General features: G+C 26.5%; 1 protein-coding gene across 1 annotated transcript in view; it reads right to left on the bottom strand.

Moving 5' to 3' along the window:
* nub (nubbin) overlaps window positions 1–16487 on the bottom strand; it is a 205919-nt gene that overhangs the window by 175676 nt on the left and 13756 nt on the right. The gene's annotated exons all lie outside the window — the stretch shown is intronic.

Below are 16487 nucleotides of genomic sequence, written 5' to 3'. Positions count from 1 at the left end.
GAGGCAAAACCGATGGAGTACTACTAAAATGGTATCAAAAAATTGGAAGGTCGTTATAATCGTTGTATCGCTCTTGAAGGGAACTATGTTGAATAATAAAAACCAATTTTGACAAAAAATGTGTTTTTCTTTGTTATCAGCCAACCTGCTATATCGCAAACAGAGAATAAAAATTCGATGAATGAGATCTGTATCAAACTGTAATTTGATCGATCCTAGATTTAAAGCCAGGGAGGTCCCTAAAAAATGCCCCACATAAACCGATCCACAGTTCATATCTGTTCATAGGTATTTATAGACCCCCTATATCGATGTCTCCATTCCAAACTACGCTAAGTCAAAAAAAGTAAATGTTACAGGAAACAAGTTCATTTCATGGAATTTCTCAGAAACCGATATAAATTCATTTGTTTCGGTCTTAAAATCATGTTTATTGTAGATTTTTTTTTAGTATGTACGAATTCAAAATAGTTTAGTAAAACTTTCTACGCAATCGATGGCGGAGGGTCCATTAGATTCGACCAGGCCGAACTTACGGCCGTATATACTTGTTTTTTTTTTTTTTTTGTTATTGAATATAGATGAATAGCTTGATTTTAGCCTGATTTTTTTTGTTTGTCATAACAGATCCTATTCATGAAACTTCACATTTGGTTTTTTTGTTGCTGTTACTTAATTTATGTCTTGTCCACTATTAAGCGTGTTTTATTACTTTTCGACACTTTGAAGTTGTGGCACTAAACAAAAAACTGGCATTTATTTTGAAATAAAAATAAAAACCTCAAAGAGGCTTGCAACAAGCGCCATGTAATTATCCCATATTGGCACTTAAGAACTTTTCGAAAGGGAGGCTTTTAATTTTAGGTCTCTCATTTTTTAGAGAACTTTTAAAGAAAATTAAAATCATTGTAAAAAAGTAATTTATAAAATTTTGTAAATGTGTTAAACATTTTTTGCATTTGCATTCTGAAAGGCTTTACTATGTGCCTTCTCCTCCTCATCAAAATTTAAACCTTTTTTTTTTGTTTTTTTATTCACATGCAAACATCCCACAGAATATAGAGAGTGTACTCCAACTCTATATGATGATCTTAAATTAATGATAAAATATGTATGCATAACAGTCTTGAGATGACCCAAGAAGGAAAATCCAAATTCCCACCATATGTTTATATGAAGAATTTCTTGTTGACCAAATGGAAGAGAATCCATCGAATACGCCTTCACTTGTAAACAAAGCCAAAGCTGACTTGGGACAATATAATGCTGGCTGTTGTTTGCATGACGATGATGATGCTGCAGTGTGGCTGGTAAAGTTTCATTTGCCAGAGTAGGATATGACCATAACCAAAAGATCAGCTTTACTGTGAAAGGAATAACCATTCGGGGGTTCACTTGCCTAAGATTTCTTTTTCTCGGCTGCAATTTATTCCCTTTTTAAAAAGAAGTAAATGCTGATGAATTATTATTTAATGTTTCTTTATGAGGGCCTACAAAACCAGGGCCAGAGTGGACAAAATTCAGAGACAGTACAAAAGGAAGAAAATTTTTTCAAAATTTTATTTCCATAGGAATTTTGTGAAAATTTCATTTCTATAGAAAATTTATAAAAATTTCATTTATAAAAAAAAATCAAAAATTTTATTACTATAGGAATTTTTCCAAAAATTCCATTTCTAAAGGAAGTTTTTTGAAAATTTCATTTCTATAGGAAATTTTCGGAAGATTTTATATCTATAGGAAAATTTCTTAAAATTTCATTTCTATGGGAAAAATTCATTTCTATTTTCTGAAAATTTCATTTTTGTAGGAAATTTTCTAATATTTTTGTTTCTATAGGAAATTTTCGGAAAATTTCATTAATGAAAAATTTAGTGAAAAATAAAAAGATTAGATTTTTATTGCAATACTAATGAATAAAAAAATTAACAATACTTTTAGAAAATTGTTAATAAAACACAATTCCCGTTTTGGGTGTTGCAAACATTTGATCCAACCTACTCCATCTGTTCCACAGAGTGGTGCAGGTTTTAAAAATGCAACACAAATTAAATTTGCAGAAAATTTCCTATAGAAATAAGGGCCGGAGTGGACACACACAGCCCAAAAGCAATATTTCGATTCTACAGGATTTTTTTTTTTGAAAAAATTTATTTCCATAGTAAATTTTGTCAAAATTTCATTTCTATAGAAAATTTTGTCAAAATTTCATTTCTAAAGGAAATTTTTCAAAAATTTCATTACTATAGGAAATTTTCCAAAAAGTTATTACTACAGGAAATTTTTGAAAAATTTCATTTCTAAAGAAAATTTTTTGAAAATTTTATATCTTTAGGAAATTTTTTGAAAATCTTATTTCCGTAGAAAATTTTCATTTCTATAGAAAATTTTCGGAAAATTACATTAATGAAAAATTTAGTGAAAAATAAAAAAAATAGATTTTTATTGCAATACAAATGAATAAAAAAATTAACAAAATTTTTAGAAAATTTTAGAAAATTTTAAATAAAACAGAATTCCCGTTTTGGGTGTTGCAAACATTTGATTTAACCTACTCCATCTGTTTCACAGAGTGGTGCAGGTTTTAAAAATGCAACACAAATTAAATTTGCAGAAAATTTCCTATAGAAATAAGGGCCGGAGTGGACAACATTCACAGACAGCCCAAAAGGAATATTTCGGTTCTACAGGAAGTTTTTTGGAACAATTTATTTCCATGGTAAATTTTGTCAAAATTTCATTTATATAGAAAATTTTGTCAAAATTTCATTTCTAAAGGAAATTTTTCAAAAATTTTATTACTATAGGAAATTTTTCAAAAATTTTAATTCTAAAGGAAGTTTTCTGAAAATTTCATTTCTAAAGGAAGTTTTCTGAAAATTTCATTTCTATAGGATTTTCTTTTGAAAATTTCTCTTCTCTTCCAAAAGGAAATTTTTAAAAAATTTCATTACTATAGGAAATTTTCCAAAAAGTCATTACTATAGGAAATTTTTCAAAAATTTCTAAAAGAAGTTTTCTGAAAATTTCATTTCTATTCTTTTGAAAATTGCTCTTCTATATATTTTCTGAAAATGTCATTTCTATAGGAAATTTTCTAAAAATTTCATTTCTATAGGAAATTTTTGGGAAGTTTTATTTTGTATAGGAAATTTTCGGAAATTGTAAATTGTATAGGAAATTTTTTGATAATTTATTTTCTATATAAAATTTTCTGATAATTTCGTTTCTGTAGCAAATTTTGTGACATTTTATGACATTTTCGCAAAATGTCCATTCCATAGAAAATTTTTGAAAATTTCATTTCTACAGGAAATTTTCTAAAAATTTTATTTCTATAGCAAATATTTTAGGAAATTTTTGGAAAATGTCATTTCTATAGAAAATTTTCGGAAAATTTAATTTCTATAGAAAATGTTCGAAGAATGTCATTTCGATAACAAATTTTCTAAAAATTTTATTTCTATATGAAATTTTCGACAAATTTCATTCCTATAGCAAATTTTCTGAGAATTTCATTTCTAAAGGAAATTTCTAAAAAATTAAATTTTTATAGAAAGTTTTCTAAAAGTTTCGTTTCTCTAAAGAATTTCTGAAAATCTCATCATCAATTTTTCTTCTACAAGAAATTTTCGGAAAATAGGAATTTTGTTGAAAGTTTCATTCTATAGGTAATTTTCTGAATATTCATTCTATAGGAAATTTTCTAAAAATTTTATTTCTATAGGAAATATTCTGAAAATTTCATTTTTGCAGGAAATTTTTTGAAAATTTCATTTCTAGAGGAACTTTTCTGATTTTTTTTTTAATTTCCTGAAATTAATTTTTTTTGAGAAAATTTTGTGAGAAATTCAAAACTATAGAAAATTTTCTAAAAATTTTATGTCAATGGGAAATTTTCTTGTCACTATAAAAAGGCCTTTTGCCAATTACTGAAATTTGGATCATGTGCAACTTTGTTGGCAAAAAACGCACTCCCTGCCACTCATCATAATGATGACGATGGTAATGCCAATTATTATGGATAGTCAAAAGCTTTTGCTTTTATTTTGATCCAAATGTTATGAATGCTCACACAAATGGCCGACTGTATAAGCCGTCACATAAAAAAAAAAACTTAAAGCAATACAGGGAGCTCCGCCCCGCGGCCATGTAAAAAAGTAAAGAAAGGATACGCCAACTTATTCGCTCCCAATGATTGCCTTTATCTTGCTTTATTTGTTGGAGGAGGTTTCTCTGGTATTATTCATATTGTTGTTGCTGTGCTGCTTTGGTTAAGATATTTTGCATTCAGTCAGTCTCCTTTCATGTTCGAGGTACACGCATTTAGTCTTAGATTTATATAATGCAGATTGTGGCTACAAAAGTTAGACCTTAATAAATTATGATGAAGGTTGCTTTGGCCCTTGGGGCATATTGTAGAAATGTGGGAGCATTGCAGAAAATTTCAAAGTGTTTGTGCTTGAAAAGCCTGAGAATTTTTTGGAAGTTAATAAGACATGATCACCTACAGCAATAAATGAATTTTACAGTGATAAAAATTTATTAATAAATAATTTAGATTTTTATAACAATACTAATTGATTAAAAAACCAACTAAATTTATAGAAAAAAATTTAATCAAATAAAATTTTCGTTCTGGGTTGCAGCACATTGCAAGACATTCTGTAACCTTCATAGCATATTCCACAGAGTAGTGCAGGGAAAAACTGTACCAAAAATTAAATTTTGAGAAAATTACGTAGTGAAAATAAAATATTGGTAAAATATTTTTGATCACTATTTTTCAGTATTTACCGTGTACTTTCAATTTCCTTCCATACCATTCTTCAAAGAAAACTCTTCTTTGTATTTCATGATTTTGTCATAAAAAAACACATTTTCATATCTGGTTTAAAAGCACCACTTGGCTACATCCATTCTCTTGCACGTTATTGTGATGAATTTTTAATTTTGGCTACCTAAAAGCGGATCCTCGAAAGCCTTCTTCCCGAAGTGCCAATTAAATAGTAGTAAAGTTTTAATTAATGCCCTCTTCTCTATAGAAACATGATGGTGAGTGGAAGCAGCCACTCACTCACGTTGTCTTGGCGGTGAAGTATCCTTGGGAACGTTAATGTTTCAAAGGCTGCCTTTTGTTAATGCAAACAATTTGTTTATGAAAATGTTAAAAATTCGTGATATGTAGAATTGCATGTGCTATAAGCAAATTTATATTCCTTTTCAAAAGCAATGGCTTGGAGTTATCACGCTTTTGTGTTGAGTGAGTTAATGAGTTAAAACTTTATTTACAAATAATTGTTGAAAGTAATAATATAGAAATGAAATATTGACACAATATCCTATGGAAATTTAATTTTCAGAAAATTATATAGGAATATAAATGAAATTTTCAGAAAATTTTCGATAGAAATCAAATTTTCAGCAAATGTTCTATAGAAATGAAATTTATAGAAAATTTCGTACAAAAATAAAATTTTCAGAAAATTACCTCTTGAAATGAAATTTTTGGAAAATTTCCTCCAGAAATGAAATTTTTGGAAAATTTCCACTAGAACAAAAAAAAATGTTAGAAGACTTTGCTTTGAACTAAACTTTTTAAAAAAATTCCTCTAGAAATGACATTTTTGGAAAATTTCCTATCGAAATGAAAAAATTGAGAATATTTGATACAAAAATTAAATTTTGAGAAAATTTCCTATGGAAATTAAATTTTGATAAATTTCCTATGGAAGCGTAATTTTAACAAAATTTTTTATAAAAATGAAATTTTGAGAAAATTTCTTTTAGACATGAAATTTTGAAAAGATTTCCTATAGAAGTTAAATTTTGACAAAATTTCCTACAGAAAAGAAATTTTGACAAAATTTCCTACAGAAAAGAAATTTTGACAAAAATTTTAGAAGAATTTGCTTTGAACTAAACTTTTTAAAAAAATTCCTCTAGAAATTACATTTTTTGGAAAATTTCCTATCGAAATGAAAAAGTTGACAATATTTGATACAAAAATGAAATTTTGAGAAAATTTCTTATGGAAATTAAATTTTGATAAATTTCCTATGGAAGCGTAATTTTAACAAAATTTTTTATAAAAAAATTTTTATAAAAAATGTTGACAAAATTTCGTACGGAAAAGAAATTTTACAAAATTTTCTATAGAAATGACATTTTCTGAAAATTTCCTATAGAAATTAAATTTTCAGAAAATCTCCTATAGGATTGACATTTTTTTGAAAATTTCATATAGAAATAAAATTTTCAAAAAATTTCCTATGGAAATTAAATTTTCAAAAAATTTCTTATAGAAATAAAATGTTTACAAAATTTCTTATAAAAATGAAATTTTTACAAAATTTTCTATAGAAATGAAATTTTAATAAAATTTCTTATAGAAATGTAATTTTTAGGAAATTTCTTCTAAAAATGACATTTTTAGAAAATTTCCTCTCAAAATGAAATTTTTGGAAAATTTCCTCCAGAAATTAAATTTTTGGAAAATTTCCTCTAGAAAACAAAATTATAGAAGACTTCGCTTTGAACTAAATTTTTAAAAAAAATTCTCCAGAAATGAAAATTTTGAGAAAATTTCTTATAGAAATGAAGTTTTGAGAAGATTTCCTATAGAAGTTAAATTTGACAAAATTTCCTAAAAAAATAAAATGTTGACAAAATTTTCTATAAAAATAAAATTATGACAAAATTTCTTACAGAAATTAAATTTTCAGAAAAACTCCTTTATAAATGAAATTTCTTGTAGTAATGAAATTTTCAGGCAATTTCTTATAAAAATGACATTTTTAGAAAATTCGAGAAAATTTCCTATAGAAATGAAATTATGGCAAAATTTCCTATAAAAAAAATTGACAAAATTTCCTACAGAAATGAGTTTTTCTGAAAATTTCCTGTAGAAATAAAATTTTTATATAAATTTTATATAAATTTTTCAGAAAATTTTCTATAGAAATAAAATTTTTACAAAATTTCTTATAGAAATTAAATTTTCAGAAAAATTCCTATATAAATGCAATTTTAACAAAATTTCTTATAGAAATGAAACTTTCGGGCAATTTCTTCTAGAAACGACAATAGAAAATTCGAAAAATTCCTATAGAAATGAAATTATGGCAAAATTTGCTATAAAAATAAAATGTTGACAAAATTTCCTATAGAAATGCAATTTTGACAAAATTTCTTACAAAAATGAAATTTTGAAAAAATTTACTATACAAATAGAAAATTCGAAAAAATTTCCTATAGAAATGAAATTTCGACAAAATTTCCTATAAAAAAATTGACAAAATTTCCTACAGAAATGATATTTTCTGAAAATTTCCTGTAGAAATAAAATTTTCAGAAAATTTCCTATAGAAATAAAATTTTCAGAAAATTTCCTATAGAAATTAAATTTTCAGAAAATATCCTTTATAAATGAAATTTTAACAAAATTTCTTATAGAAATTAAACTTTCGGGCAATTTCTTACAGAAATGAAATTGAAATTGAAATGAAATATTTGATACAAAAATGAAATTTTGAGAAAATTTCTTATGGAAATTAAATTTTGATAAATTTCCTATGGAAGCGTAATTTTAACAAAAATTTCGTACAGAAAAGAAATTTTACAAAATTTACTATAGAAATGACATTTTCAAAAATCTCCTATAGAAATGACATTTTTTTGAAAATTTCATATAGAAATAAAATTTTCAAAAAATTTCCAATGGAAATTAAATTTTCAAAAAATTTCTTATAGAAATGAAATGTTTACAAAATTTCTTATAAAAATGAAATTTTTACAAAATTTTCTATAGAAATGAAATTTTAACAAAATTTCTTATAGAAATTTAATTTTTAGGCAATTTCTTCTAGAAATGACATTTTTAGAAAATTTCCTCTAAAAATGAAATTTTTGGAAAATTTCCTCTAGAAAACAAAATTATAGAAGACTTTGCTTTGAACTAAATTTTTAAAAAAATTTCTCTAGAAATGAAAATTTTGAGAAAGTTTCTTATAGAAATGAAATTTTGAGAAGATTTCCTATAGAAGTTAAATTTGACAAAACTTCCCAAAAAAAATAAAATGTTGACAAAATTTCCTATACATATAAAATTATTACAAAATTACTTACAGAAATTAAATTTTCATAAAAATTCCTTATAAATGAAATTTTAACAAAATTTCTTATAATAATGAAATTTTCAGGCAATTTCTTATAAAAATGACATTTTTAGAAAATTCGAGAAAATTTCCTATAGAAATGAAATTATGGCAAAATTTCCTATAAAAAAATTGACAAAATTTCCTACAGAAATGAGATTTTCTGAAAATTTCCTATAAAAATAAAATTTTCACAAAATTTCTTATAGAAATTAAATTTTCAGAAAAATTTCTATATAAATGAAATTTTAACAAAATTTCTTATAGAAATGAAACTTTCAGGCAATTTCTTCTAGAAATGACATTTTTAGAAAATTCGACAAAAAATCCTATAGAAATGAAATTATGGCAAAATTTCCTATAAAAATAAAATTTTGGCAAAATTTCCTATAGAAATGCAATTTTGACAAAATTTCCTACAGAAATGAAATTTTGAAATGAAATTATGGCAAAATTTCCTATAAAAATAAAATTTTGGCAAGATTTCCTATAGAAATGCAATTTTGACAAAATTTCCTACAGAAATGAAATTTTGACAAAATTTACTATACAAATAGAAAATTCGAGAAAATTTCCTATAGAAATGAAATTAGGGCAAAATTTCCTATAAAAAAACATTGATAAAAATTTCCTACAGAAATAAGATTTTCTGAAAATTTCCTGTAGAAATAAAATTTTCAGAAAACTTCCTATAGAAAGAAAATTTTCACAAATTTTCTTATAGAAATTAAATTTTCAGAAAAATTCCTATATAAATGAAATTTTAACAAAATTTCTTATAGAAATGAAACTTTCGGGCAATTTCTTCTAGAAATGACATTTTTAGAAAATTCGAAAAAAAATCCTATAGAAATGAAATTATGGAAAAATTTCCTATAAAAATAAAATTTTGGCAAAATTTCCTATAGAAATGCAATTTTGACAAAATTTCCTACAAAAATGAAATTTTGACAAAATTTACTATACAAATAGAAAATTCCTATAGAAAAGATTTTTTTTGGAAAATTTTAAATGAAATTTTAAAAAAATAAATCCTTAGATATGAATTTTTTGAAGAATTCCTATAGAAATGAACTGTTTGAAAAATTTTGACAACAAACGTAATGACGAGTATATGGCAATACAAAGATATTCATAATCCTCTTCCTATAAAAACGGTAAGGTGTAATAAATGAATGTTTTTTTTTATTTAATCCTTGTGGTTTTACCCAGAACTCGTGCTAGTCTCATTACCAAACTTTTTTCACAAAAATACCATCAGTATTAAAATAAAACGATTTAAGATGCCGATGTCCATGAAAATCACCTTGTGTCCATGGTTTAAAATTTCATTTCCGCTTATGATGGTAGCTTTTGTGGCGCATTACTATTGACCAGGACTGATGGAACTCATCTCATGTTATGCAAATTAGTTTTTAATAACCCTTCGACTCTTTGTTGCAGCCTTAATCCCATAGCGAGTTCCAGTCACAATCTATACGGACAGACAAATCTCTTGTGGGTCTTACATGAATGTATGGAAATTATCCATTCGGAGGAAGTTGAAAGAAATGCTTAAATACAAACCGACACATTTGTAGAATCCCATTGTTTGGGATGTTTGTCTGAGTTGGCACAATGTTGCCACTGTCCCTGATGGAGACCTGATGCTGTCCGATGTCTTTGGCTCTGGTTGATATTGCCACTATGAAGCTTTTGCCTATGGCTATAAACCAAAGGTGATTATGATGACGACGAGTTGACGTTGAGGATGATGATCGACGTCAAAATCCACCATTGTGGCACGTCACCTTTTTAAACAATCTTTTTGAATTTATCTCACTTTTATTTGTGAGCGAATCATTCACTTAGCAATTGAGATGGCTAGCCGTTAACCGATGTGAACAGTGTCTAAAATAATAAAGCCCTTAAAAATTTCATTTCTCTAAGGAATCTAATTTTTCAATTTTATCATTTATAGGAAATTTCTGAATTTTCTTTTTCTGAAAATTTCTTTTCTATAGGAAATTTTGTCAAAATTTCATTTCTGTAGAAAATTTTCTAAACAGTTAATTTTTTAAGAACATTTTATAAAAATTTCAAGATTTCAAAAAATTTCTTATGGAGAATTGCATAAAAATTTCATTTCTATAGGGAATTTTCTAAAAATTTTCTACAGAAAATTTTACGGAAAATTTCATTTCTGTTAGAAATATTTTGGAAATTTAATTCTGTGGGATATTTTCTTCTTTATTAAGAAAATTTTCTGAAAATTTCATCTCAAATATTTCTAAAAAAAAAATTCTAAAAATGTCTTTTCTATAGGAAATATTACAAAAATTTCTTTTGTATAAGAAATTTTCATAAACATTATTTGCAATAAAAAATTGTCTTAAAATTTCATTTCAATAAAACATTTTCTTAAAATTTCATTTCTATAGGAAATTTTTCTTAAAATTTCATTCCTATAGGAAATTTTTCTGAAAATTTCATGTTTTAGCAAATTTTGGCAAAAGTTAATTTTTATGGGAAATTTTCTGAAAATGTCCTTTCGATAATAAGTTATCTGAAATTTTCATTTCTATAGGAAATTTTTATTTTATTTATTTATATTATTGTGTATTTTAATAACCTACAGAACAAGAATTAATTCTTATAATTGTATTACAGGCATTTTGGCGTCCAACAATAACATCTTTATATTATATAAATGAAATAAACAAAAATTTAACATAAAAAATTTAAAATTTCCTTTCTAAACGAAATTATATGAAAATTTCTTTTTTAAAGATCTTTTTTCAAGATCTCATTTTCAAAGAAATTTTGTCAAATTTCATTTCTATAGAAAATTTCGTTTCTGTAGGAACTTTTCTAAAAATTTTGTTTCTATAGGAACTTTTTTTAAAATTTCTTTTCTGTAGGAAATTTTCTGATTTTTCTCTTTTTTTTTTTTAAATTTCCTGAAAATTGTTTTTCTATAGGCAATTTTCTCAAAATTTATTTTCTTTAGGAAATTTTTTGAAAATTTCTTTTCTTTAGCAAATGTTCTGAAAATTTCTTTTCTTTAGGAAATTTACTGAAAATTTCTTTTCTTTAGGAAATTTTATGAAAATTGTTTTCTATACGAAATTTTTTCATTTTTTATACCCTCCACCATAGGATGGGGGGTATATTAACTTTGTCATTCCGTTTGTATCACATCGAAATATTGCTCTAAGACCCCATAAAGTATATATATTCTGGGTCGTGGTGAAATTCTGAGTCGATCTGAGCATGTCCGTCCGTCCGTCCGCCCGTCTGTTGAAATCACGCTAACTTCCGAACGAAACAAGCTATCGACTTGAAACTTGGCACACGTAGTTGTTATTGATGTAGGTCGGATGGTATTGCAAATGGGCAATATCGGTCCACTTTTTCGTATAGCCCCCATATAAACGGACCCCCAAATTTGGCTTGCGAGGCCTCTAAGAGAAGCAAATTGCATCCTATCCGGCTGAAATTCGGTACATGATGTAAGTATATGGTCTCTAACAACCATGCAAAAATTGGTCCACATCGGTCCATAACTTTATATATCGCCCATATAAACCGATCCCCCGATTTGGCTTGCAGAGCCTCTAAGAGAAACAATTTTCATCCGATCCGGCTGAAATTTGGTACATGGTGTTAGTATAGGGTCTCTAACAACCATGCAAAAATTGGTCCATATCGATCCATAATTATATATAGCCCCCATATAAACCGATCCCCCGATTTGGCTTGCGGAGCCTCTAAGATAAGCAAATTTCATCCGATCCGGATGAAATTTGGTACATGGTGTTAGTATATGGTCTCTAATAACCATGCAAAGATTGGTTCACATCGGTCCATAATTATATATAGCCCCCATATAAACTGATCTCCCGATTTGGCTTGCGGAGCCTCTAATAGAAGCAAGTTTCATTCGATCCGGCTGAAATTTGGTACATGGTGTTAGTATATGGTCTCTAACAACCATGCAAAAATTAGTCCATATCGGTCCATAATTATATATAGCCCCCATATAAACCGATCACCAGATTTGACCTCCGGAGCCTCTTAGAAGACCAAAATTCATCTGATTCAGTTGAAATTTGGTACGTGATGTTAATATATGGCCTCAAACACCCATGCAAAAATTGGTCGATATCGGTCCATAATTATATATAGGCCCCATAAACCGATCCCCAGATTTGACCTCCGGAGCACCTTGGAAGAGCTAAATTCTTCCCATTCGGTTGAAATTTGGTACGTGATGTTAGTATAGGGTATCCAACAACCATGCAGGAATTGGTTCCTATCAGTCCATAATAATATATAGCTCCCATATAAACCGATCCCCAGATTTGACTTCCGTTGCCTTTTGGAGAAGCAAAATTCATCCGATCTGGTTGAAATTTGGTACGTGGTGGTAGCATATGATATTTAACAACCATGTGAGTTGAAATTTGTGGATGACAGTCTTTCGTAGAAGTTTCTACGCAATCCACGGTGGAGGGTACATAAGATTCGGCCTGGCCGAACTTACGGCCCTATATACTTGTTTTTTTTTTTTTTGTATATAGGAAATTCTCAAAAAACTGTATTTTTATAGGAAATGTCTGAATTTTTGTTTTTATAGGAAATTTCCTGAAAATTTTATCCAAATATCTTTTTATGGGAATTTTTCTGAAAATTTCAATTCTATAGGAAATATTCTGAGAATTTCATGTCTGTAGACAATTTTCTCAAATTAAATTTCTATAAGAAATTTGAAAATTTTTTTTCTTTAGGAAATTTACTTTTCTTTAAGAAATTTTATGAAAATTTTTTTCTATAGGAAATTTTCTCAAAATTTCTTTTCTATAGCAAATTTGTCTGATGAAATGTCTGATTTTTTTAAGGAAATTTATTGATATATCTTTTTATGGGAAATTATCTGAAAATTTCATGCCTGTAGAAAATTTTCTCAAATTAAATTTCTATAAGAAATTTGAAAATTTCTTTTCTTTAGGAAATTTACTTAAATTTTTTTTCTTTAGGAAATTTTATGAAAATTTGTTTCTATTGGAAATTTTCTCAAAATTTCTTTTCTATAGTAAATTTTAAAAAAAAAATTATTTCTATAGGAAATGTCTGAATTTTTTATAAGAAATTTCCTATAAATTTTATTAAAATATCTTTTTATGGAAATTTTCTAAAAATGTTATGTCTATAGTAAATTTTCTGAAAATTTAATTTCTACAGAAAATTTTCTGAAAATTTCATTTCTATAAAAAATTTTCTGAAAATTTCATTTCTATAGGAAATTTTCTGAAAATTTCAATTCTATAGGAAATTTTCTGAAAATTTCAATTCTATAGGAAATTTTCTGAAAATTTCATGTTTATAGGAAATTTTCTCAAATTAAATTTCTATAAGAAATTTGAAAATTTCTTTTCTTTAGGAAATTTATTCTCAAAATTTCTTTTCTATAGGAAATTTTCAAAAAATTTTATTTCTATAGGAAATGTCTGATTTTTTATAGGAAATTTCTTGAAAATTTTATCAAAATATCTTTTTATGGGAAATTTTCTGAAAAGTTCATTTTCTGAAAAGTTCTGTAGGAAATTTTGTCAAATTAAATTTCTATAAAAATTTTTCTGAAAATTTCATTTGTATAAAAAATTTTCCGAAAATTTCTTTTCTATAGAAATTTTAATTTCCATAGGAAATTTTCAGAAAATTGTATTTCTATAAAAATTTTATAGTAAATTTTTCTAAAAATTTTATTTCAAAATGAAATTTAAAATTTCATTTCTGAGCCACAGTTCTCCTCATAATCCCCCCTAAACTCCAACTATTTACAAGACTCTGCGCCGCACGATTCTTGTCCATGCCATTTTGCGGTTTTCGGTTGTTAATACCACACCGAGAGAGTGTGGATGAAGTGCTTTTTCATCTTTTATGATTTTATTATTAAAAATGATTAATGAAGATGAACATTTTATGTTACTCTAAAGTCGCATGCAGCAGCAGTGGAAGCAGAAGCAGCTTCCAAATGACTGTAAGCCGCTATTGTGATGATATTTGTTTGGTCTTTTGTTATCAGCTATTGTGGCAGTATTTTGCTGTCTACTACTGAGTAGCTTTGGCCTGAATAGAAATTGCGGTAGCAATTATCATTTTCGAGTAATTTTCAAATTGTAAATTGTTCACATATTCACAACTGGGCACACACGCTCGCTCACCCTTTTTACATTGCCGCCACCGCCATATTTCAGGTGATAAAATAACAAAACAAAGTTTCAACAAAGGATGACGATAAATAGTTTCTATTTATGTTTTTTTTTATTCACATTATTTGAAATAATTTATTTTAAAGATAATGATACCATTTGATGAATAATAAATTTTATGGAATAAAAGAAAAAGATGAATAGATGAATATTTAAGAAAATTTCCGAAAATTCCATTTCTAGAGGAAATTTTTCGAAAATTCCATTTCCAAATTTCCTAAGGAAACTAAATTTTCTGAAAATTTCATTTCTACAGGAAATATTCTGAAATTTTAATTTCTATAGCAAATTTTCTGAAAATTTCATTTCTATAGGAACTTCTCTGAAAATGTCATTTCTATAGAAAACTCTCTGAAAATTTCATTTCTATTGGAAATTCTCCGAAAATTTCATTTCTATAGGAAATTTCCTGAATATTTCATTTTTATATTCCGACAAGTTTTAAGAGAAATATCTAGCATTTGGAGGAACAATAGGCTAAATTCTTTAAGCTTTTATCAGATGAATATTTAAGAAATTAAAATTTAGAATTCGTTTTACATATGTAAATAGAAACAAATTGTTTGATTGATAAATTATTAAGTCACTATCATGGATTGTGTTAATAATTTGCCCCGATCATAGTATCGCCATTTTTGGTTGGCAAATTATTAAGGCAATCCACGATAATATTCCCAGATCATATAGGGTATACAAATTTTTGCATTGAGTCACATGAAACCCAGCAACGTTTATTGCCCTTAGAATTTCATTCCACTCACCAACCATTAAAGAACAAAAGCCCTATGAGAATATCAGATATTGTTTTGAACAAACAATGTCATTAGCATAAACAATAAAATATATTTAAATTTTGATGTCTACAAAACAAAGATCGCGTGTTAAAAAATTATTAATTTAATAAAATAAAAAAAAACACACACACACACCATGATGGGTATGATAATAAAGGGCTTCAGCAACAAGTGCATGTGTGGGGAAATATGGGAGAAGATTACAGTGAAGCGAATTTCCTATGCAAATGAATAACAATTTGGAATCCTATTTTAGGAAGGCAAATCAAAATAAAATGAAAAACAAATCATAGACAAGTAAAAAATACAAGGATGGTCTGATGATACTCTACAAAAAAATTGCACACAAAAAATTTCCCTGAATCAATCACTAAATTGAGAGATCAAATTCGTTTATTTTTCTGAAATTGTTTTAATCAAAGAAATACAGCATAAATCAAAGATTTAATACAACGCCAAACATTGATTAAAAAGTCGGGAACAAAACTCGGTAAATTTGAATTAATTTTATCCATCACAATGTGAAGGGTGCATACTAACTGAAATAAAGGCCTTAATCTCTAATGCCTCAATTTTTTTGCCAGCTGATTAAATTTTTAATGTTAACGACACAAAAGCAAGAGAACTAACCAAGAAAAATTTATACGGTAAAATTCAGCATATGCTGCAAAGCCTCGTGAATAGTTTCAAATAACACAAGTTTTCTTTTTATTTTGCCCAATTTTGTAGTCTTAAGGTGTGTTTTACTAAAAGCTTCCTTATTAAATGAAGACCGCCTAAAGGCGGGCTTGGGCAATAGAGGGTTAATACCCTTGGACTCACTGAAAAGTGTTCACCTCTCTAAAGTAGACAGAATTAATATTTTTCTATAGAAATAAAATTTTGACACAATTTTCTATAGAAATAAAATTTTGATAAAGTTTTCTATAGAAATAAAATTTTGACAAACTTTTCTATAGAAATAAATTTCGACAAAAATTTCTATAGAAATAAATATAGGCAAACATTTCTATAGAAATAAAATTTTGACAAAGTTTTCGACAGAAATAAAATTTTGACAAAATTTTCTATAGAAATAAAATTATGATAAAATTTTCTATAACATAGAAGTAAAATTTTGACAAAATTTTCTCTGGAAATAAAAGTTTTACAAAATTTTCTAAAAAAATAAAATTTTGCAAAAATTTTCTATAGAAATAAAATTTTGCAAAAATTTGCTATAGAAATAAAATTTTGTAAAAATTTTTTATAGAAATAAAATTTTGAAAAAATTTTGCGAAAAT

The sequence above is a fragment of the Haematobia irritans genome, chromosome 2 (genome assembly GCF_050003625.1).
Source record: "Haematobia irritans isolate KBUSLIRL chromosome 2, ASM5000362v1, whole genome shotgun sequence".
Classification (NCBI taxonomy): domain Eukaryota; kingdom Metazoa; phylum Arthropoda; class Insecta; order Diptera; family Muscidae; genus Haematobia; species Haematobia irritans.
Note: the sequence above shows the minus strand (reverse complement) of the source record. Positions and strands in the feature narration are given on the sequence as shown.